We start from the raw sequence: 23159 nt of genomic DNA, 5'->3' as shown, positions 1-23159 counted from the left end.
GTACAAGGTTGCTTTAGCTATTCGAGGTCTCTTGTGCCTCCATATAAATTTCAGCACCACTTTTTCCAGATCTGAGAAGAAGGTCTTCGGTATCTTGACTGGTATTGCATTGAATTTATAAATTGCTTTTGGGAGAATGGACATTTTGATGATATTGATTCTTCCAATCCATGAGCATGGAAGATTTTTCCATTTCTTGGTATCCTCTTCTATTTCTTTCTTTAAGGTTTTGTAATTTTCATCGTAGAGATCCTTAACGTCCTTGGTTAAGTTTATTCCAAGGTATTTGATTGTTTTTGTAGCTATTGTGAATGGGATTGATCTTAGCAGTTCTTCCTCAGCCATGGCATTGTCTGTATATACAAAGGCTGTTGATTTTTGTGCATTGATTTTATATCCTGCTACTTTGCCAAAATCTTCTATGAGTTCCAATAGTCTCTTAGTAGAGTTCTTTGGGTCCCCTAAATAAAGAATCATATTATCTGCAAAGAGGGATAGTTTGAGTTCTTCCTTCCCAATTTGTATCCCTTTAATTTCTTTTTCTTGCCTAATAGCTCTGGCTAGAACCTCCAGAACTATATTGAATAGCAGTGGTGAGAGTGGACATCCCTGTCTGGTACCAGATCTCAGTAGAAATGCTTCCAACTTTTCCCCATTCAATAGAATGTTGGCCGTGGGTTTTTCATAGATTGCTTTGAGTGTATTGAGGAATGTTTCTTCCATACCCAGTTTGCTTAGAGTTTTCATCATGAAAGGGTGTTGTATTTTATCAAATGCTTTCTCTGCATCTATTGAGATAATCATATGATTTTTCTTCTGCAGTCTGTTAATGTGGTGTATCACATTCATTGTCTTGCGCACATTAAACCATCCCTGCATACCAGGGATAAATCCCACTTGGTCTGGGTGGATGATCTTTCTGATGTGTTGTTGCATTCTATTGGCCAGAATTTTATTGAGGATTTTTGCATCTATGTTCATCAGGGATATTGGTCTGTAATTCTCTTTCAGTGCTGCATCTTTTTCTGGCTTAGGAATCAAGGTGATGCTGGCTTCATAGAAAGAATTTGGGAGGATTCCCTCTTCTTCGATTGTTCTGAATAGTTTGAGAAGAATTGGAGTCAGTTCTTCTTTAAATGTCTGGTAGAATTCAGCAGTGAATCCATCTGGTCCTGGGCTTTTCTTTGTTGGGAAGGCCTTTATTTCTGTTTCACTTTCTGTCTCAGTTATGGGTCTGTTTAGGTTTTCTATGTCTTCCTGGTTCGATTTAGGTAGGTTGCATGTGTCCAGGAATCTATCCATTTCTGATAGGTTTCCCTGTTTGCTGGCATACAAGTCCTTGTAGTAATTTCTGATGATTCTTTTTATTTCTGTGGTGTCTGTTGTTACATTTCCTTTTTCATCTCTGATTTTATTGATTTGGGTCTTTTCTCTTCTTTTTTTAGTTAGTTGGGCCAATAGGGTGTCAATTTTGTTTATTTTTTCAAAAAACCAGCTTCTCATTTGGCTGATTTTTTGGAATGTTTTTCTTGATTCAATCCTGTTGATTTCTTCTCTGATTTTAATTATTTCTCTTCTCCTACTAGATTTGGGTTTGGTTTGCTGTAGGTTTTCTAGATCCTTGAGGTGAATTGAAAGCTCATCTATTTGGTGCCTTTCCAATTTCTTGATGTAGGCACCTATTGACATAAACTTTCCTCTTAACACTGCTTTTGCTGCGTCCCATAAGTTTTGGTATGTTGTGCTGTTATCCTCATTTACTTCCAGAAAAATTTTGATTTCTGTTTTAATTTCTTCTATGACCCATTGTCCATTCAGGAGCATGTTGTTCAATCTCCATGTGTTTGCATATGCTCTAGGGATTCCTGAGTTGCTAATTTCCAACTTCATTCCTTTATGGTCTGAGAAGCTGCATGGTATGATTGTAATTCTTTTGAATTTGCTGAGACTTGCTTTATGGCCTAGTATGTGGTCAATCCTAGAGAAGGTTCCATGTACTTCTGAGAAGAATGTAAAATCTTTAGCTGTAGGATTGAAAGTTCTGTATATATCTTTTAGATCCATTTGGGCTATAGTGTCGTTTAAATCTACTGTATCCTTGTTGATCTTCTGTCCTATTGATCTGTCTATTTCTGAGAGTGGAGTATTGAAGTCCCCCAGTACTATTGTATTGGGGTCTAAGTCTCCCTTTAAGTTCGTTAACAAATCTTTTAGATAAACCGGTGCCCTGTAGTTAGGTGCATATACATTGATAATTGTTATATCTTCCTGTTGAATTGATCCCTTAATCATTATGTAGTGTCCCTCTTTGTCTCTCTTAACAGTTTTTGTGGTAAAGTTTATGTTGTCCGATATTAGGATGGCTACGCCTGCTCTTTTTTCATTTCTGTTGGCATGGTATATCTTTTTCCAGCCTTTCACTTTCAGTCTGTATGGATCTTTGTTGGAAAGATGTGTTTCTTGTAAGCAGCAAATAGATGGGTTTTGTTCCTTAACACAATCATCCAATCGGTGTCTTTTAACTGGACAGTTCAGGCCATTCACGTTCAATGTGACTAATGATAAGTGGTCACTTTGCCCTGCCATTTGCCAAAGATAAGTTCTAATATATGCTTTGAATTCCCTGTAATCTTTTGCTGTGAGGTTTCTTTCCTTGGTTTCCTTCCTTTACCTTCTTTCACATTGATGACCGTGTTTCTTTGTTTCTGTGTGTAACACATCTTTAAGCATCTTTTGCAGGGCTGGACGAGTGGCGACAAATTCTTTCAATTTCTGTTTGCTATGAAAAGTCTTTATTTCACCTTCATTAACAAATGATAGCTTTGCAGGATATAATATTCTGGGCTGGCAGTTGTTCTCTCTTAGTACCTGGGCTATATCTCGCCATTCCCTCCTAGCTTGTAGAGTTTCTGATGAGAAGTCAGCTGTGAGTCTGATTGGAGATCCTCTGAGAATAATCTGACGTTTCTCTCTTGCACATTTTAGTATCTTTTCTTTATGTTTCACTAAGGAGAGTTTAATTACAACGTGTCGTGGTGAGGATCTCTTTTGGTCGTGTTTATTAGGGGTTCTGTGAGCTTCCTGTACTAGGATTTCTCTGTCCTTCTCCAAACCTGGGAAATTTTCTGCTAATATCTCAATAAAAAGGCCTTCTAATCCTTTCTCCCTCTCCATGCCTTCAGGAACTCCTAGAACCCGAATGTTGGGTTTTTTAATAGTATCCTGAAGATTCCCGACAATATGTTTTAGATTTCTAATTTCCTCTTCTTTTCTTTGGTCTGACTGTGTCCTTTCCTGTTCTCTGTCTTCTAAGTCCGATATTCTCTCTTCTGCTTCACCCATTCTGTTTGTAAGGCTCTCTACTGTGTTTTTCATTTGATCTATTGAATTCTTCACTTCAGTCACTATCACAGTTTCCTGTTGTACTAGTTGTTTCGTTTCATTTTGATTCCTCCTTAATATTTCATTTTCACGCGAGAGATTTTCTATCTTATCCATTAAGGATTTCTGTAGTTCAAGAGTTTGTTTTTGAGAACTTCTTAATGTTCTTATCAATTTTTTGAGATCTGCTTCTTGCATTTCTTCTATGTCATCATCTTCATGATCTTGAATTGGGGTGTCTTTTTCATTTGAGGGCGTCATGGTGACTTCCTTGTTTTTATTACCTTGGTTTTTGTGTTTGTTATTTGGCATATTGGAGATATTTGGTTTCTTCACTGTGGTGATTTTTCTTGTTATACTGTGACTCTAAATTAAGTGGACTATCTGTTTTTGATGGAGCCTTAGGGCTTGAGATGGGTGTGGCCTGAGAGCTCTGTTTGGTGTGCCAAAGGTGACACTCCCAGGTTAGGCATGGTAAACCTCTCTCTCTCTCTCTCTTTCTTTTTTTTTTTTTTTGATTCAAAAGGGAAGTTATTCTGCACAGCTGAACAAAGTTGGAGGTAGTTAGCAGGCAAATGATATACCCACAGGAGCCAGAGATCAGAAGCTCTTTCCCAAGGACCACACAGGGAATCTATTCTGCCTTCAGAGTGGGCTCAAATTCTGCTTCAGTCTCCCACTGGGTTGCCAAAGTTATGGAATTGTAGCGTCTCTGGAGAGTGCTCACGTGAATTCCGTGAGTTCTCTCCCTCACCGTCTCTTTTTTCACAGTCTCAGTTCAGTAGCACCACAAATTTACTAGGTCCTAATCTCCTGTTAATTCGCCCTGCCCAGAGTCAGGTTTTTCTGCTAGGCTCAGGGCCGGTGCAGACCTGAGGTCGCTCTGCTTATGACGTATGTCCAAGATGGTGCCTACTCTTTGTCTTTCTCGCCCTTGAGAGGTGAGCGGAGAGAGAGAAACCCGTGTCTGTACCAGTCATCTTTTTTTTTCTCTCTCTCTCTCTTCCAGCTAGCCTGTTGAACTCCCCCTCCCCCCCCGGGGGTCGTTCCCTCTAGTCTCCTCTCTCCGCTTGCCTGCCGGTGTCTCGGGCTATTGAGGTTCGGCTCACCTCGCGTTCCAGCGCTGGTGTGTTGAGTCTGCCGCTGGTGTCCCGAACTGTGGGCTCCCACGCTCTCCACGCAGGTCCGCTCCCCTTCCAGTGCCGATGTGTGAACTCGGAGCCCTGGACTTCCCAAGCCTCCCCGCTGTTGTCTGTGTGGCACGCACTCCCCTTCGAGCACTGTCGCGTAGACCCTGCGGCTCGGTCCCACGGCTCGGCTTCCACGCGGTGGGCGACCTTGTTCTCCCAGTAGGTCCTCCGATTCACGGCCACTCAATCCAGAAGGGTTTCCTCTGCAATATTTTCCTGGTTCTTTTTTCTGAGGCTACCGTAACTCCCCTTTTATTAAACTAAATTTTCCCGGACTATCGGCGCGTGCCCTCACTATTCCGCCATCTTGGCTCCACCCGGCATAATATATTTCTATTTAAAATGTATGAGGGCCAGCACTGTGGCTCACTTGGTTAATCCTCCACCTGCAGCACCAGCATCCCATATGGGCACCGGGTTCTAGTCCAGATTGCTCCTCTTCCAGTCCAGCTCTCTGCTGTGGCCCTGGAAGGCAGTGGAGGATGGCCCAAGTGCTTGGGTGCCTGTACCCGCATGGGAGACCAAGAAGAAGTACCTGGCTCCTGGCTTTGGATAGGCACACGCCAGCCAAAGCAGCCATTTGGGAAGTGAACCAACAGAAGGAAGACCTTTCTCTCTGTCTCTCTCTCTAACTCTGTCAAATAAATAAAAAAAATGTATTTCCAAAAAAATCTAAAATGTATGATGGCTTTTGTACTTAAAATATGTTCTAAGTCTTTCATGGCAGCTAATTGACATTAACTGTTACTACTATGTACCCTTGGAACTACATTATGGAATATTTTCTTTTCATAATTCAAAGTTAATATCAAGATTCTCTTTTTATGTGGTTTAAGGAATACAACTTCACGCATTTAATACATACAGATTTGGGAACATGATGGTTTTGTGTGTGATTCATTCTAATCATATTGTAATCAGTTGTCATTGATTACAACATGTTGCTGTGAAAATAATAGAATCACTGCCATTCCAGTTTTATTGATTGCAGGCTTGGGGAGATTACAAAAGGGAGAAAAGAATAAGGTGAAACTCTACTGATTTTTTTTAATTGGAGCATTGTGCAGCATAAAACCACTGCCCTCAAGCATTCTTCAACCACATACATAGTTCTGCCAAACTCTTTTTTTTTAACATGTTCTATGATTCCACTTATACAGAAAAGGCAAATATATATGGAGAGATAGCAGATTATGACTTACATGGGTCTAGGCTGGGGTGAAATTAGAGAAAGCCTTCAAAAATACTTGAGGGAACTTTTTGGAGTGATGGAGATTTCCTAAAGCTGGATTGTGGTGACGGTTTCCCATCTGTATACATTTACTAAAAGTCATGGAACATTACTCTTAGAATGCATGATTATTTTATGTATATGCTATACATAAACTATTTTAACTTTCTAAAAGTATGGTATTTTACCTTTAACAGAAGAGAGAATAATTGATGTTTTAATTTTATCTAGACAAGTAGTATAAAATATCAAAACATTATATAATATACATCTAACAATAATATCTAACCATAATAGCTAATAACATTTTTTTCTGTCTGTATATTAATTTGTCTGATCCAACCAGCCTATGAAGCAAATACAATAATTGTTTTCATTTTCCAGATGAAGGGCACTAATATAGCTTTATATTTTGCCTAAGGTAACACAAATTGTAGTTGGTAGACATACAATTTGTATCCTGGAGCTGGCGCCATGGCTCACTTGGTTAATCCTCCACCTGCAGCAGTGGCATCCCATATGGGCACTGGGTTCTAGTCCTGGTTGCTCCTCTTCCAGTCCAGCTCTCTGCTGTGGCCCAAGAAGGCAGTGGAGGATGGCCCAAGTGCTTGGGTGCCTGCACCCACATGGGAGACCATGCAGAAGCACCTGGCTCCTGGCTTCGAATCAGCTCTGGCTGTTGCAGTCATTTGGGGAGTGAAACAACAGAAGGAAAAGCTTTCTCTCTGTCTCTCCCTCTCACTGTAACTCTACCTCTCAGATAAATAAATAAAAATCGTTTAAAAATTATTAAATCAGCTGGTGCCGAGGCTCCCTAGGCTAATCCTCCACCTGCGGTGCTGGTACCCTGGGTTCCAGTCACGGTTGGGGCGTCGGATTCTGTCCCGGTTGCTCCTCTTACAGTCCAGTTCTCTGCTGTGGCCCGGGAGTGCAGTGGAGGATGGCCCAGGTCCTTGGGCCCTGCACCCTCATGGGAGACCAGGAGGAAGCACCTGGCTCCTGGCTTCGGATCGCCGCAGGGCACCGGCTGCAGCACGCTGGCCCTAGTGGCCATTTTGGGGGTGAACCAATGGCAAAAGGAAGACCTTTCTCTCTGTCTCTCTCTGTCTCACTGTCTAACTCTGCCTGTCAAATAATTAATTAATTAATTAATTAAAAATTGTTAAATCAACAGCAGGAGTGACTATACACTTACTCCTCATGTAGGATCTCTGTCCTTAATGTGTTGTACTATGAGAATTAATGGTAAAACTCCTATTCAAGCAGTACTTTATACTTTGTGTGTCTGTGTGGGTGCAGTCTGTTGAAATCTTTACTTAGTATAGAGTTGATCTTCTGTATATAAAGATAGTTAAAAATAAATCTTAATCAAGAATAGGGTGCGAGAGGGAGTAGAAGTGGGATGATTTACATTTGGGAGGGTGGTTATGGGGGAAAATCACTATAATCCAAAAGTTGTACTTCAAATATTTATATTTATTAAATAAAAGTTTTGTAAAAAAAAGAATTCAATTAGTATTTTGGTGATGATTTTTTCTTTCATCTATGTTCATCTGATCCCATCATCTGTAGTTCTCTGTTTCTTCTGGTTTTGGAATTCAAGTGACATGGTCTTCATACAAGCAGTTTAGAGGATTCTCTCCTTTTTCATACTTTTTAATAGTTTGAGAAGAATTAGAATTATTATTCTTTAAAAGTTTTGTAGAATTCAACAGTAAAGTAATTGGGTTCCAGTGTTTTCTTTGTTGGGAGAGTATATTTCTGATGAAATTTGAAATTTTTATGTTGGTTTTTGTCTGTTTACATTTTGTATGGCTTCATGAGCTGGCATTGCTGTGCAATGGATAGATCATTGGACTTCTATGTGCCTTCCTGACTCAATTATTGTAGGTTGTATGTGTCCAGGAATCTATCATTTTCTTCCAGATTTTCCAGTTTGTTGGCATATAGCTATTTGTAGTATTATAGTATATAATATTGTATACATATAAAATTATATATTATATAATAATATATTATATTATATATATTATATATTATATATAATTTAAATATAATATATATACTATATAAATAATGTAGTATATATAGTATAGCCTGTTGATTTTTTTTTATTTCTGTGATAAACATTGTAACATCACTTTTTCATTTCTGATTTTACTAATTTGAGTCTTCTCCCCCTTTTTTGGTTAGGCCAATGATGTATCTTTTTTAATAAAAAGCTCTTCCTTGATCTTTTGTATCTTTGTTGCTTCAATTTTGTTATTTATTCTCTAATTTTTTGTTATTGCTTTTCACCTACTAATTTTGTATTTGGTTTGTTCTTTTTTGGAGATGCTTGAGATGCATTGTTACATCATGTAGGTGATACATCTTCAATTTCTTGATGTAGGCACTAATTGCTATAAACTTTCCCCTTAACACTGCTTTTACTGTATTCCATATTTTGAAATGCCATGCTGTCATCTTCATTTGTTTCTAGGAATTTTTTGATGTCTCTTTTGATTTCAGTCTCCATTTGTGTATTTTTTGGAGTTAAATTCCAGCTTCATTCCATTGAGTTCAGAAAAAACAAATAATACAATTTCAGCTTTTTAAAAAAATTTTGTTGAGACTTACTTTATGGCCTAGCACATGGTATATCCTAGAAAAATTCCATGCACTGATGAAAAGAATATGTATTCTGCAGCTGTGGGATGAAATGTTCTGTAGATATTAATTAGGTCCTTTTGATCATAGTGTGGATTAGCTCTGTTGTTTCTCTGTTGATTTTTTTGTCTAGTTGATCTGTCCATTCATGAAAGTGGGGTGTTGAAGTACATCATTATTATTGCTTTGGAAACTATGTCTCCCTTTATGTACATTAACATTTACTTTAAATATCCAGTGCCCTGGCATTGGGTGCATATATCTTCACTATATTCACATCTTCCTATTGAATTGATTCCTTAATCATTGCATAATGCCATCCTTTGTCTCTTATAACAGTTTTTGTGTTAACCTTGTCTGTATTAGGATGGCTACTCCTTTTCTTTGGCTTTTTAATATGGAATAACTTTTTCCATCATTTCACTTTCAGTCTGTGTATATCTTTGTTGATGAGGTTTGTGTTTTTGTAGAGAGCCAACAGATAGGTCCTTTTTAAAATTGATTCAATCAGTTTGTGTGTTTAATTTTAGAATTTAGGCCATTTACATTCAAGATTATTATCAATAAGTATCAATTTGTTCTTGCCATTTCCCATAAATATTCCTATTATTTGATTTAGATTTCTATTATACTTTTACTAGATTTTCTGCCTTCACATTCTTGTTTGATGTGGCTATCTATGTTTCTGTGTGTAGTACATCCTTAAGTATCATTTGTGAAGCTGTTTGAGTGCTGACAAATTCTGTTTGCTTTGAAAGGTCTTTACTTCACCTTCATTCATAAATGAGAGATTTGCAGTGTACAGTATTCTAGATTGACAGTTGACAGGTTTTTTTAAGTACTTGGACTATCTCTCCATGATCTCCTAGGCTATAGATTTTCTGAGGAGAAATCAGCTGTCAATCTAATTGTAGATCTTTCAAGGTAATCTAGTGTTTTTCTTTTGTACACTTTAGGACATTTTCCTCATGTTTTACCTATGAAAATTTACATTGTGTTAAAATATTTTCTGATAATTTCTTTCAGGAGTTTTTTGTGCTTGCTGTACTTGGATGTCCCCATCTTTCTCCAAATTAGGTTTTTTTTTTTTCTTCTACTATTTTACTGAATAGGCCTTCTAATCAATTCTCTCATTCCACACCTTCAGCAACTCCTCAGACATATGTTTGGTTGATTGAAGTCTCCCATAAGTCTCAGACATTATTTTCAGTTTTTATAATTTTTTTTCTTAATAAGTTAGCTAATCACATTCAACAACACATCAAAAAGATATTTACCTAGACAAAGTAAGATTTATCACTTGGGATGCAGTGATGGCCCAACATATGAACATCAATAAACATGAAGCATATTAACAAATTGGAAACTGAAAAGCATAGTATGATCTGAATAGATGTAGAGAAAGCATTTTTTCATTTCATTTTTTTACCTGGAAAATATATATTTAAGGTAAACTTCATGGGTTTCATAAACACAAATTTAAGAATATAGTTTCTTTCCATCCTACCCTCCTCCCCTTCCGCACTTACACCCTTCTTCTTCCTCCCTCTCCTATTCCCATTCTTATTTTTTAGTAAGATCTATTTTCAGTTAACTTTATAAAATTTTTAACCCTATACTAATTAAAGAGTTGAACAAATAGTATGAAAAAAAAAACTGTTTCTCAACAGTTGAGACAAGGGTGTTCAAAGTGATCATATCTCAATATGTCAACTTCACTTCCATAGATTACCTTTTCGGTACTCTATTGGATTTATCTTTTGAAGCCTTGAATGAAAAGCCAGCAGGAGCAGGTGTGTATGTGTGCGTGTGTGCATGTGCATGCACACATGCATTCATGTGTATATGTTCTCATTTCCATGTGATTTCATATGCAAGTCCTAGGAGATCTATGCCTTCTTTTCAAGTATTAGGTCCTCCCTCTTAATCAGGTTTCTGTGTCAGTGTCCTGCCCTCATATCTCCCCGCCTTCATCCTATCTCAAAAATTAAGTCAGGCTTATCAAGACAGAAGAATGGTGAGCAGAGCATGAGGAAATCCTTGCTATAAATCAGTGACAGTCCTGGCCCTAGCCAGCTATGCTAGCAGTGGGGCAGGTCTACCATGATTTCATGGCCCTCACTATTCCTTTATTTTCTAAAATTGAGAGGATTTCAAGTTAAATTACTCTAGAAGCTGGGGGAACTAATATTCTGTAATTTCAAAGGTCTGGGACAAGTGTCTATGTCTGTTCTACTTCCATACAGGTGATTTCAGTAGAAACAGATGTGAGTTGTAATTATAAATTTTCTGGTAGTATTATTAAAAAAGTGAAAATAAAGAGATAAAGGTATTTAATGCCATTCTCTTCAGCTAAATATATAAAATATATTTCAACTTATTAAAAATTATTGGTGGGTGAAGAATTTTACATTCTTTTTTCAACACCAAGTCTTTGACTCTGTTGTGAGACTCACACTGACAGCATATCTTGGTTAATGGTAGCTACATTTCAGGCACTGTGTAGCAATAAACACACTGAACATTGCCACTGTAAATCATCCAAGATAGTTTTTGTCTGAGAGGAAATCCACATTGTATTTTCTTTTAGGATTTTGTAAGGACATTTATATAAGATACATACTTATCATTCTTATTGTTTCAAAACATTTTTATAAGTAGGTGCTCTCATTTTTTGTATATAATTTGCTTCTAGTGTGTTGCTCCCCCTCTTTGTGGAGGAACAACACAGGACCCTGCGCTGTTCTTTTGTCTGCTCGGCCCTCCCAGGGTTTGCTGCTGGTTCTTCCCAGGTTGGCTACTGTCCCTTCCACCTCCGTGGAAGGGCGGTTCCCCCTGCCACTTTCCCCACTTCCACGGGGGAGCGGCACACTGCCAGCTGGCTCTCTCGGGGGCTGCACAGGTGTTCCTTCAGATAGATGTTCCTGGTGCATGTTGTCTCTCTCCTCCTTTATAGTCCTCTTCCACCAATCCCAACTCTGCTACCCACACGCCAAGTACGCTGCTCTCCTCCAATCAGGAGCAGGATCAGCTCCTGCAGGTCATCACTCAAGTTGGCGAGAGGCAGCTGCGTAGAAGCTGTTTACTCCTCTCCCAGCACCATATTGTGGGAGAGCAGATGCATAGAATAAGTCTTAATTCCAGTAACTTAGTCTAGTCCAAGTTGCTCCCCACACTAGTGTGACTGTACTTTTTTCAAACTTGCTGTTCAGTCTCTAGCATACCACACACCTTTACCTTCTCCTGGATAACCCTTACTAGGGTTTCCAGAGAACTTCAGCAAGGAATCATTTCTCAATCTGTAAATCTATATTTATGTATATCTGAGTGAATTTCTACTATAATGTAAATAAATCTATTGATATAAATGTATACATTTATAAGTGTATGTACTTCTCAGCACTCCCAAGGACTAATGAAATGTTATGTTCATTAAGCAGTGAAAGAGTCATTTTATATGATATTTGAGATGGTATTTCAAGGTAGATGTGTACAGAAGCAGCAGAAAGTTGCTCCCAGGTGAGAACAGTGGAATTAATCAAGCATGACATCTTAAATGGAAAATACAGAACATTTTTATGAAGAGTGATGAGAGCAAAATGTATGAAGTTAAATAAGAGAAATTAAGCATAAACTGAAATCCTTAAAAGAAGACCCAATTGCTAGTGCATTTAGATTTTATTTTATAAATTCAGGGAATTCTCTTAATATTCTAAGCAAGGGAGAATCATAGTCAAAGCTGTTTGTTAGGGGAATTAAATTTATACCAGTGCAAAATAAATGAGGTTTTCATATTGAAGAGTTCTGAGAAGAAAAATTGTCTTACAGATTAGACATACTATCCAAAGTGTAATAATTAATTTGGCAGTTGATACAATGAAGGAAAACAAACACAAAAATAAAAACAGAGATGTATATTTTCTGGGATAAACCAGGCCACAGTAAATAAAAGCTTCAAATGTGTGATGGTTCAATGTAGCAGAAGTTTGTTTTTCACCCATACAAAATGGACCAAGAATATTCCAGGGAATTAGGTGGGGTGTTGGGCCCACTTTTAAATATTAAATCATCTATACTAATGTCTTTCTAGTAGGCTTCCAAAATCAGTGCAGGGGCTAACTTTCTAATCAGCCAGTACTGAAGAAATGCGTGTGGAAATATTTAATGCCTCAGGTTTGGAACGTTTGTTGGTGTTCCTTGGTTAGAATTTCGTCTAACATCACAACAGTTAATTACAAGGGAGACTGGGAAATAGGTCTAACTGTATCTCTGAAGAAGAGAAAAAATATTCTGGCAAATGTCTTAAAGTCTTGGCCACATATATCATGGGGAGAAACTTGGATAATTCCAACTCTACGGATAAGAGGAAAGAAGGAAAACCAGTCAGAGAAACAGTCAAAAAAATCTATAATGAACACTGATTAACTTCTCATTCCATACATTGGGCTTTAAGCACTTTATATTTAAACATCAGTCATTCTCTGAGGGAGCTACACTATTTTTTGTTTTTATTGATGATTTTTAGGGGTGTGAGAGAGGCCCTAAGTCATATAACTAATGTAGTAAGTCATAGACTCTAAGGCTCATGTTAAACATCTGAGAAACCTAGGGAAAAAAAAACAAAATAGTTCATTTGTCTACTTCATTCTTCTAGTACCACCTGGGTTAGGTGACTTTATGTAGACTTCAGGAAGCTGAAGACTACTCTCACTTCTTTTTTTATTTTTTTTTATTTGAAAGACAGAGTTACATAGAGAGGTAGAGATGGAGAGAGAGGTCGTCCATCCACTGGTTTACTCCCCAGATGGCCGCAACAGCTGAAGCTGCACCAATCCAAAGCCAGGAGCCAGGAGCTTCTTCCAGGTTTCCCACATGGTTGCAGGGACCCAAGCACTTGGGCCATCTTGTACTGCTTTCCCAGGCCATAGCAGAGATCTGGATAGGAAGTGGAGCATCTGGGTCTTGAACTGGCACCTACATGGGATGCTGGTGCTTCAGGTTAGGGCTTTAACTCACTGCCCCACAGTGCCAGCCTCAACTATCCTCACTTCTGGCATCAACTGCAAGTTCAGAAATATCCAGGATTCCATTCAGGTTCAATAATATACCAACAAGACTCATAGAACTTACTGAAAGTTGTTATACTCACATTTGTGATCTCTCACATTCCTCTCCCAGTGGAGTGGCAAGCAAACTAATTTCTCCAGAAACCATGTTTGACAATACACATGGTGTGTTGCCAAACAAGGAAGCTCATCTGAGCCTTAAGGTCCAGGATTTTAATTGGACGTTGGCTGTATCACAAAGTTGACTGACCATGTGGTTGATCACAGCCTCTCACTTCTCTGGAGGTCAAGCTGATATCCTACAGCCCAAGGCCACCAAGTAAGGAAAACATTCTTATCAGGCAGGAAATTCCAACTACCTAGAAATTACTTTCTTGGAGCTCAAGGCAAAAGAGCTAGACCTCTCCATAGGTAAGTTTCCTTCTTTACTTGACTTTGTTGGACATCAGAAAAGGCAGGCATGAAAGACAAGGGTGGGACGGAGGTAAATGTAGTCTAGCAAAATGTTATGCTTCATCTTTTTATTGCATGCATCTTTAAAGACTGCTTCTTTTCCTAATTTAAAAGACTACCACATCTTTATTAGGCACCCATATTTCTCACAGTTTTTGCCTCTGTACTCGTTGGAATAGGGCATATAGTGGTTTTTAGCCTTCTTTTTAGCTTCAAAAATTTATTAATTATCTACTGTTTGCCAGGCACTCTTTTAGGTAGGTGCTGGATACTCATTGTCTTAATGGATCTTAAAATCTAGTATAAAAATAAAATATTCATGCCAAGATATGAATAACTACCAACTTGGGTAAATTTAGGGAAATGTGTATTGTGTGGGAGAAACTAGCAAATAAGTTGACTTAGATTTTGGGCTTAGTGTTACTTGAGGAAGTGTCACTTGATGAGATGAACAAAGTGTAGTTAAAATTAACCATTTAGAGACAGATTGGAGAGTTATACACAATTTGGATAAGGAAATAATATTCAGTGAATCATCTTTGGTGTGGGGACATTTGAACAGACCTGAATGAAGTTAGGATTGCAAAATTCTGGTATTCAATGGAAGCAAGTTTTAGGCAAAGGGGTGGTAAGTTCAGTGGAATTGAGGATTGAGGCAATAGCTTACTTAGACTGTTTGAGAAGTATCAAGGAGACCAGGGCAACTATAAGACAATTATTGAGTGTAAGTGTAACAGAAGGTGAGGTAAAGGAGATGGGAAATGATTTAGAAAAAGAACTTAGAGATGGACCCAGAAACTACATAAATAAAGCCTTAAGATTCTCCCAACAGCCTAAAAAGCCACTGAAGAATTTTTTTAAAGATTTTATTTTATTTATTTGAAAGTCAGAGTTACACAAAGAGGGAAGAGAGGCAGAGGGAGAGATAGAGATCTTGCATCCACTGGTTCATTCCCCAGATGGCCACAACAACCAGAGCTATGCTGATCTGAAGCCAGGAGCCAGGAGCTTCTTTTAGGTTTCCCATGTGGGTCAGGGGCCCTCTTCCATTGCTTTCCCAGGCCATAGCATAGATCGGAAGTGGAGCAGCCAGGACTTGAACCAGTGCTCATATGGGATGCTGGCATTGCGGGTGCAGCTTTACCTGCTATGACACAGCACCAGCCCACCACTGAAGAATTTTGAGAGTGACTTGACTATATCTACACTTTAAAATAATTACTTTGTTTGCTATTTGGAAAACAGACTATAGGTTGTCAAGAAGGTAGCAAGGACACAAGTTGAGAGGGTATTATGATATTACAAGCCAGAGATGATGGGATCAGTAGAGGCAGTGAGAAAAAATTGAGTGTCATAAGCATTTTGAATCTGGAATAAATCAGATTAGCTGATACATGAGTTGAGAAAGAGGATGGATCTTCTGTGTATCTTAGAATGACTACATTTATCTTATACATTAAGAATGGAAATACTATTTACTGAAAATTAAGGGAGAAGATTAGGGTAAGAGTAGATCTAGGGAGGACATCCAGAGTTCAGTTGTGAGACGTTTATTGGGTATAAGTAAGAGTTATAAGAGTTATAAGTAGAGAGGGAGAGACAGAGAGAAAAGTCTTCCATCCTCTGGGTCACTCCCCTGATGGCTGCAACCAGTTCTGGGTCAAGCTGAAGCCAAGATCCAGGAGCATCATCCAGGTCTCCCACATGCATGGCATGGGCTTGAGCACTCAGAACATCTACTGCTTTTCCCAGGCCATTATCAGGGAGATGGATGAGAAATGGACAGGGGTCGGCACTGTAGCATAGGCTGAGCCTCCACCTGCAGCACCGGTGTCCAATTAAGATGCCCCACTTCTAATTCGAATCCCTGCTAATGGCCTGTGAAAATAATGGAAGATGGCTCAAGTGTTTAGGCCCCTGCACCCATGTGGGATAATCTCCTGGGTCCAGGTTTTGACTAGGCCCAGCTCTGGCCATTGTGGGCATTTTGGGAGTGAACCAGCTGATGAAAGACCTCTCTCTCTCTCTCTCTCTCTCTCTCTCTCTCTTTCTCAAATAAATAAATTTCAAAAAAAGAAGTGGAGCAGCCAGAACCTGTACCAGCACCCTTATGGAATGCCAGCATCACAGGCAGTGCCTTAATCTAGTTTGTGGGACTATGCATGGATATGTTAGAGCAAAATCATTCTGCTAACATTTCTGTGTGCTGCCAGGATAGAGAGCCACTGATAAATTTCATAGTTTTAGGACCAAATGAAATGGCATGGCCCTCATACCTGGCACTCAACACTTGTTACATGTTAAATGTGTACCCAGAAAAGATATGTTAATGTCCTTTGCACAGGACCTCAGAATGTGACCTTATTTGGAAGTAGGATTGTTGCAGATGGCATTAGTTAGGATGAGGTCCTACTGCAGTAGAGTGAGCACTGATCCACAATGGCAAGTGTCCTTATAAAAAGAGAGAATAAACAGAAATACATAGAAGACTATGCAATAATGGAAGCAGAGACTGGAGTGATACAGCCCCTGGCTATCATCAGAAGGTTGGCGAAAGACATGGAATAGATTTCTCCCTCAGAGTCCAGTCCTCAGAAAGGTGTTCAGACTGAGTTTGATTTTGGACTGCTGGCATTCAAAACTGTGAGACAATACATTCCTGTGGTTTTAAGCAACTCAGCTTGTGGTACTTCTTTAGGGAAGCACTAGAAAACTAATATAGTAGCCGTTCTAGTAAGCAAGTTACCTTATCTGGCCATACAGTGACTCCCTCAATTACCCAGGCTCACAGCTACCCACACACAGAGAGGGATATCTAAATGAGTTTCCAGGATTTATATTGAGAGTTATGAGATTGCTGGTTACATAAGCAGTCAGGCAGATAAGTGTTAGAGCTGAGAGCTACAGAGAAGAGAGTAGGTATATGGTTGAGTGAGGGAGAATATAGGTTGCATAAGAGGGGAAAAAAGAAAGGTCAGAATGCTGTTTCCAGATTTCTCTCCTTTATTTTTTAATAAACTTATGGCACTTCTTTGTGGATAGGCTAATAGGTACTGGTTTGCTTTTGCTTTAGTTTCACTCTTTTTGTTTTGTTTTGTTTTGCTTTTATCTTTTCCTTGTGGATAATGTTTGGAAAAATAAGTAAACACACTAATAACACTTGCCCTTAATTCTAAGATGTCTTTCTCTTTTCTTGTAGTTTTAATAAGTAAATTGACTGCACTAAGGAACTCAGATGATAGGGAAGTCAGCAGAGTGGAGAGTGAGAGGCCATGCATATCAGAAGCAAAAAGACCTGAGCAAAAGTCCAAGCTGTGCCCTGAATTTCTGAGTTTCTGACATTCTGAAAAACAGCAATTATCAGATTTAGCTCTCAGAATCATTAGAAGGATCAACTTTACTACAGTCTGCATGTTGTCTCTCTTTTGGTTTCTGCTTACAGTGTGATGTTGTTAAGTTGAAAGGTGACTAGTCTGGCTGAGTTTTTTTTTTCTTTTAAAGATTTATTTTATTTATTTGAAAGAAAGTGTTACAGAGAGAGGTAGAGACAGAGAGAGAAGTCTTCCATCTTCTGGTTCACTCCCCACATGGCCGCAACAGCCAGAGCTGTGCTGATCCAAAGCCAGGAGCCAGGAGCTTCCTCCAGGTCTCCCACATGCGTACAGGGACCCAAGGACTTGGGCCATCTTCTACTGCCTTCCCAGGCCATAGCAAGGGGCTGGATCAGAAAAGGAGCAGCAGGGACTAAAACCGATGCCAATATGGGATGCTGGCATTTCAGGCCAGGGCTTTAACCCACTGTGTCACAGTGCTGGCCCCAGGGTTTTGATTTTAACAAGGTCTTACATTTGGCATGATTCTGTCTATCCCCAGCACTAAGATTCTTACACCTACACCTGTCATTTTGCTGCTGTGAACTCTATTCCCGTTCTAACGTCATGGTTGTGGTGGTGCTGCAACTGAGTGTGACAAGTCAAAGTAACTCCTAAAGTTTCAAAGATGGTCTTACTGGTGGATCAGAAGCCTTGTTGTCTGTAATGGGGTATTATAACATGTGTTCCTGGTGGTGCTGGCTGTGTTCTTGGATTCTGAATGAAATACGTAAGAAACAGTAGCTCTCTGCCCTGTTAGAAGAAAGCTTTCAGCTTTCTGCTTTTTAAAATTAGAAATTACTCTAAACCTATTTCTACCCTGTCTGTTCATGTCAGGAAGGTTGGAGAAGAGGCAGCAGAATATATATAAATATTAGTCCATAAGAAACTGTGTGTTGTGGGTAGGAAGAGGACAAAATCAGAACCATGCATGCACTGCTGGGGACTTTCTGCCCATCTGTATGCTAGGGTCTGGCAGATGTGTGCCACACAATACCAGCATTGGAATCAGAACACAAGATCTGCCTGTATATTGCTTCTGTTCTGTCAGCCTCAACTGCCTGTTGTCCAGAATAGCAAAATCAGCAACTGATGAGCCAGTGCTATGACAGTGGGTTAAGCCACTGTCTGCAGTGCCAGTATCCCATATGTGTGCCAATTTAGTCCTGGATGCTTCACTTTTGATCCAATTTCCTGCTAATATGTCTGGGAAAATAGTGGAAGATAGCCCAAGTGCTTCAGCCCGTGGACCTTCATGGGAGACCTGGAAAAAACTTATGGCTCCTGCCTTTGGATCAGCTGAGCTCAGGTTGTTGTAGCCATTTGGGGAGTGAGCCAGTTGATGGAAGATTCTCTCTCTATCTCTGTCTCTATCTCTATCTTTCTGTCTCTGTGATCTCTGCCTTTCAAATAAATAAATTCTTTAAAAAAATAGAAAAAAAAATCAGCAACTGAAACCATTTAGCTTCCTGTGCATGCCCTCACATGATACCTCAATAAATTGAAGGTTAACATCAGGAAACTTCTTGCAAAGATGTTCTTTTGCCAGAAAGTCTAATTCTTTTTAGAACTTTAAAAATAAAACACAGATCACATTACTTATTAGATAATGCTTTCTTCAAGTTACTCATCTTACAAATAAACTATTCTGTGTCAAAGTTAATATTATTGGACTGAACGAAGGACATCTGTCACTCAGTTCTCTCTATAGTCCAACTTAGAGGCACTGAGGTAATGGCTATTGCTCCAAACGTCATCTATCCCTCTAGTTCAGGGAAGGGCTTACCACAGGAACAGAAACAGAACCTGGGGCACATTCAAGGGAAGGCTTGAGCTTTGGGAAATGGCCTTGGTTCATCTCTGTTCTTGCTGTGCACCTGTGTAGCTTCAGATTGTTTGGCCTTGGGACCATCAATATGATGTAGCTTTCCAATATGAGGTTACTTTTTAAAGAAACAGTAAAAAAATTTGCATGTGGTTACTAATGGTAACAGAGTTGAGGAGATTGGTTTTGTTTTTGCAGTCAGGCATGCAAAAGGACCCGTAAGAGAAAAAATAGGTCTTTTTTTTATTTTGAGGAACCTGCTAGAATATTACTTTTTTTTTTTACTTTTATTTAATGAATATAAATTTCCAAAGTACAGCTTATGGATTACAATGGCTTTTCCCCCCTGTTGCTCCCCCTCTTCGTGGAGGAATGACACAGGACCCTGAGCTGTTCTTTTGTCTGCTCGGCCCTCCCTGGGTTTGCTGCTGGTTCTTCCCGGGTTGGCTACCGACCCTTCCACCTCCGTGGAAGGGCGGTTCCCCCTGCCACTTTCCCCACTTCCGCGGGGGAGCAGCACACCGCTGGCCGGCTCTCTTGGGGGCTGCACAGGTGTTCCTTCAGATAGATGTTCCTCTTAGATGTTCCTCGTGCATGTTGTCTCTCTCCTCCTTTATAGCCCTCTTCCGCTAATCCCAACTCTGCTACCCACACGCCGAGTACGCTGCTCTCCTCCAATCAGGAGCAAGATCAGCTCCTGCAGCTCAGTCAATCAAATTGGCGAGAGGCAGCTGTGTAGAAGCTGCTACTCCCTTCTCAGCGCCATATTGTGGGAGAGCAGATGCATAGAATAAGTCTTAATTCCAGTAACTTAGTCTAGTCCGAGTTGCTCCCAGTTGCTCCCCACACCCCCCATAACTTCCCTCCCACCTGCAACCCTCCCCTCTCCCACTCCTTTTCCCCTTCCATTCACATCAAGATTCACTTTCAATTCTCTTTATATACAGAAGATCAATTTAGCATAGATTAAGTAAAGCTTTCAACAGTTTGCACCCACACAGAAACACAAAGTGTAAAATACTGTTTGAGTACTAGTTATAGCATTAAATCACAATGTACAGCACATTAAGGATGGAGACTAGTTTTACCATTAATTCTCATAGAACAACACATTAAGGACAGAGATCCCACATGGGGAGTAAGTGCACAGTGACTCCCATTGTTGATTTACCAGTTGATACTCTTATTTATGATGTCAGTAATCTCCCAAGGCTCTTGTCATGAGCTGCCAAGGCCATGGAAGCCTCTTGAGTTCACAAACTCTGACCTTATTTAGATGAGGCCATAATCAAAGTGGAAGTTCTCTCCTCTCTTCAGAGAAAGGTACCTCCTTCTTTAATGGTTCCTTCTTTCCACTGGTATCTCCCTCAAAGATATCTTTCATTTAGGTTATCTTTTTGCTGCAATGACTTGGCTTTCCATGCCTGAAATGCTCTCATGGGCTTTTTAGCCAGATCCAAATGCCTTGAGGGCTGATTCTGAGGCCAGAGTGCTGTTTAGGGCATTTGCGAGTCTATGAGTCTGCTGTGTGTCCTGCTTCCCATGTTGAGGGATCCATCTCTTTTAATTCTACTCTTAATGGAATGGCAGAAGCCACTTGTCCCACTCAGGTTTGTGCTGCAACTTCCAAGTTAATTCACCTGAGGACACTTGGAGGAATCCTTTCCATTTCAGGCACTATTGTATTTGCAATAAACCTGCAATGTATAGGTATATGGATCTAAATTTTGTCTAATTCAGTTTATTAATGCCACTAACTTAGATAATGTTCCTTTCTAACATGGAAACAGGAGATTCTGGCAGAAGCAGAATGGAATGCATTCACATCTTTATCCCTGTTCCATAGGTGAAGGACTACAGAAATCTCTTTGTCTCTCTCTCTCTCCTGATGTTCTTTTTATATCACATCTTTTATTAGAAAGGTCTTCCTTATGAATATTTAACACTGAAGATAAGGTTCCAGTATTTAGCATAAATTTAACTTTGTCTCTAACTAGATTACCTGGAGACCCTCATGGGAGATGAAGATGTGGTCAAGGACTAACTGGAGAATCTCATTTTGTTGTCATCTGTTTTAAGTCAAATGAGATTGGCATGACTCAGTTCTTTCTGATTCTTTACCTCTTTGTAGATATTTCAAACATTTTGTTTCCACTGTTTTTTTTGTTTGCAATAACCATACTGATAAGCCCCAGTATTGTTGATGTCCTTTTTATGCCATTAGTGAAGGATATAGTCATTCATACATAGCATCTCTTCCTCTCCCCCAGTTATTTCCAGCAGAGTAGGGAGTCATGGCTCACAGAATTTTGTGATCTTTGTATCTTTTTGTCTTCTTTTCTTTCCTCAGCACTCCTTAGTTGTTAAACACTGAATAGTATCTTGAATGAGTAAGGTTAGCATCAGGACGTATCATCAATTATTGAAGCTATCTCCAGATGTGTGGGGTACTCTGAGATATGAAGTACATATTTAGAACCACTTCCCTGGGGCCATATTTTTGGTACAATGTAAAGCTGTTGCAATGCCAGCATCCTATATGGCAGTGCTGGTTCATGTCCTGGCTGTTTTAGTTCTTTTCTAGCTCCCTGTTAATGTGACTGGGAAAGCAGTGGAAAAAGGCCCAAGTATTAGGCTACTGACACTCATGTAGGAGACCTCAATTTAGTTTTGGGCTCCTGGTTTTGGCCTGGTTCAACTTTGGCCATTGTGTTCTGATAGTGCATCAGTTGATAGGAGATAGTTCTCTTTCTTTCCCTCCTTCAGTCACTCTGCCTTTGAAATCAATAAATAAATCTTTAAAAAAACCACTGCACTGCTCAGGCCTCAGACCTCTACTTTTCAGATTTTCTGAGGCTGTCCTGCCACCTCTACAAAAGGTGATGTGATTTCCCCAGGGCCCTGCTGGACCTCTCTCAGATAAAGCAGTTGTTGGGAGGGTGATTAGTAGCCACATTGCCTTCAATAGGAGACTCCAAAAGTGTCCTAATTTCTCTTGTCCCTCAGGATCTTGTGGATCTTGTTTAGGGCAGATCCCTGCCAGATCCTCTTCACTGAGTCTCCTAACTCTTTACCCTAGCTTGTATTTATCATCTCCAGCAGAAAAGCCAACTTCTCAACAGGGAGGTGAGCAGGCACCAGAATTTGAATATTTATGCAAGTTGGACTGTGCATAGAGAAAATCCTTAGGTTTATAAATTTCTCTGACTCAATTCTGTGCCCTGTGATGTGTGCCTTTCATTTTAAAAAAATTTATTTAACTTACATGAGTTTCATGTATTTCAGATACACAGATATAGGAAAGTTATGATACTTTCCACCCTACTCTCCCTCCTGCCCATACTCCAGACTTTCTTCTTCTTCCCTCTCCCATTCCCACTCTTAATTTTTTTTTACAAAAATATATTTTCAATTTATTTAATCATCATAAAGTTAACTCTACACTAAGTAAAACTGTTCAACAAATAGCATGAAGAAAAAAAAAAACAATTGCTGTTCCTCAATAGAAGAGACATGGACTATAAGGAATGATTGAATCTCAAAATGTCCATTTCACTCCACTACGTTATTTTAGGTATTCTGTGAGTTATTTCAGATCAAGATAAACATATGGTATCTGTCTTTTTGGACTGGCTTGTTTCACCAACTATAATGGTTTCTAGTTGCATCTATTTTGTAGCAAAAGACAGGATTTCTTTTTTTTTATAGCTGAGTATATATATATATATATATTATAATTTCTTTATCCAGCTAACATCTGATGGACATCTGGGTTTATTCCATATCTTAGCTATTGTGAACTGCAATGAATATGAGTACCCAATAACTGTTTCATATGCTGATTTGTTTTGGTTTGGGTAAATTCCCAGGAGGATGGCTGGATCACATGGTAGGTCTATATTCAGATTTCTGAAATATCTCTATACTGTATTCCATAGGGACTGCACCAGTTTACATTCCCACCAACAGTGGATGAGGGTACTTTTTCCCTAC

The sequence above is a fragment of the Oryctolagus cuniculus genome, chromosome 8, assembly GCF_051225735.1.
Source record: "Oryctolagus cuniculus isolate XC-2025 breed Fujian yellow rabbit chromosome 8, ASM5122573v1, whole genome shotgun sequence".
NCBI lineage: Eukaryota > Metazoa > Chordata > Mammalia > Lagomorpha > Leporidae > Oryctolagus > Oryctolagus cuniculus.
Note: the sequence above shows the minus strand (reverse complement) of the source record.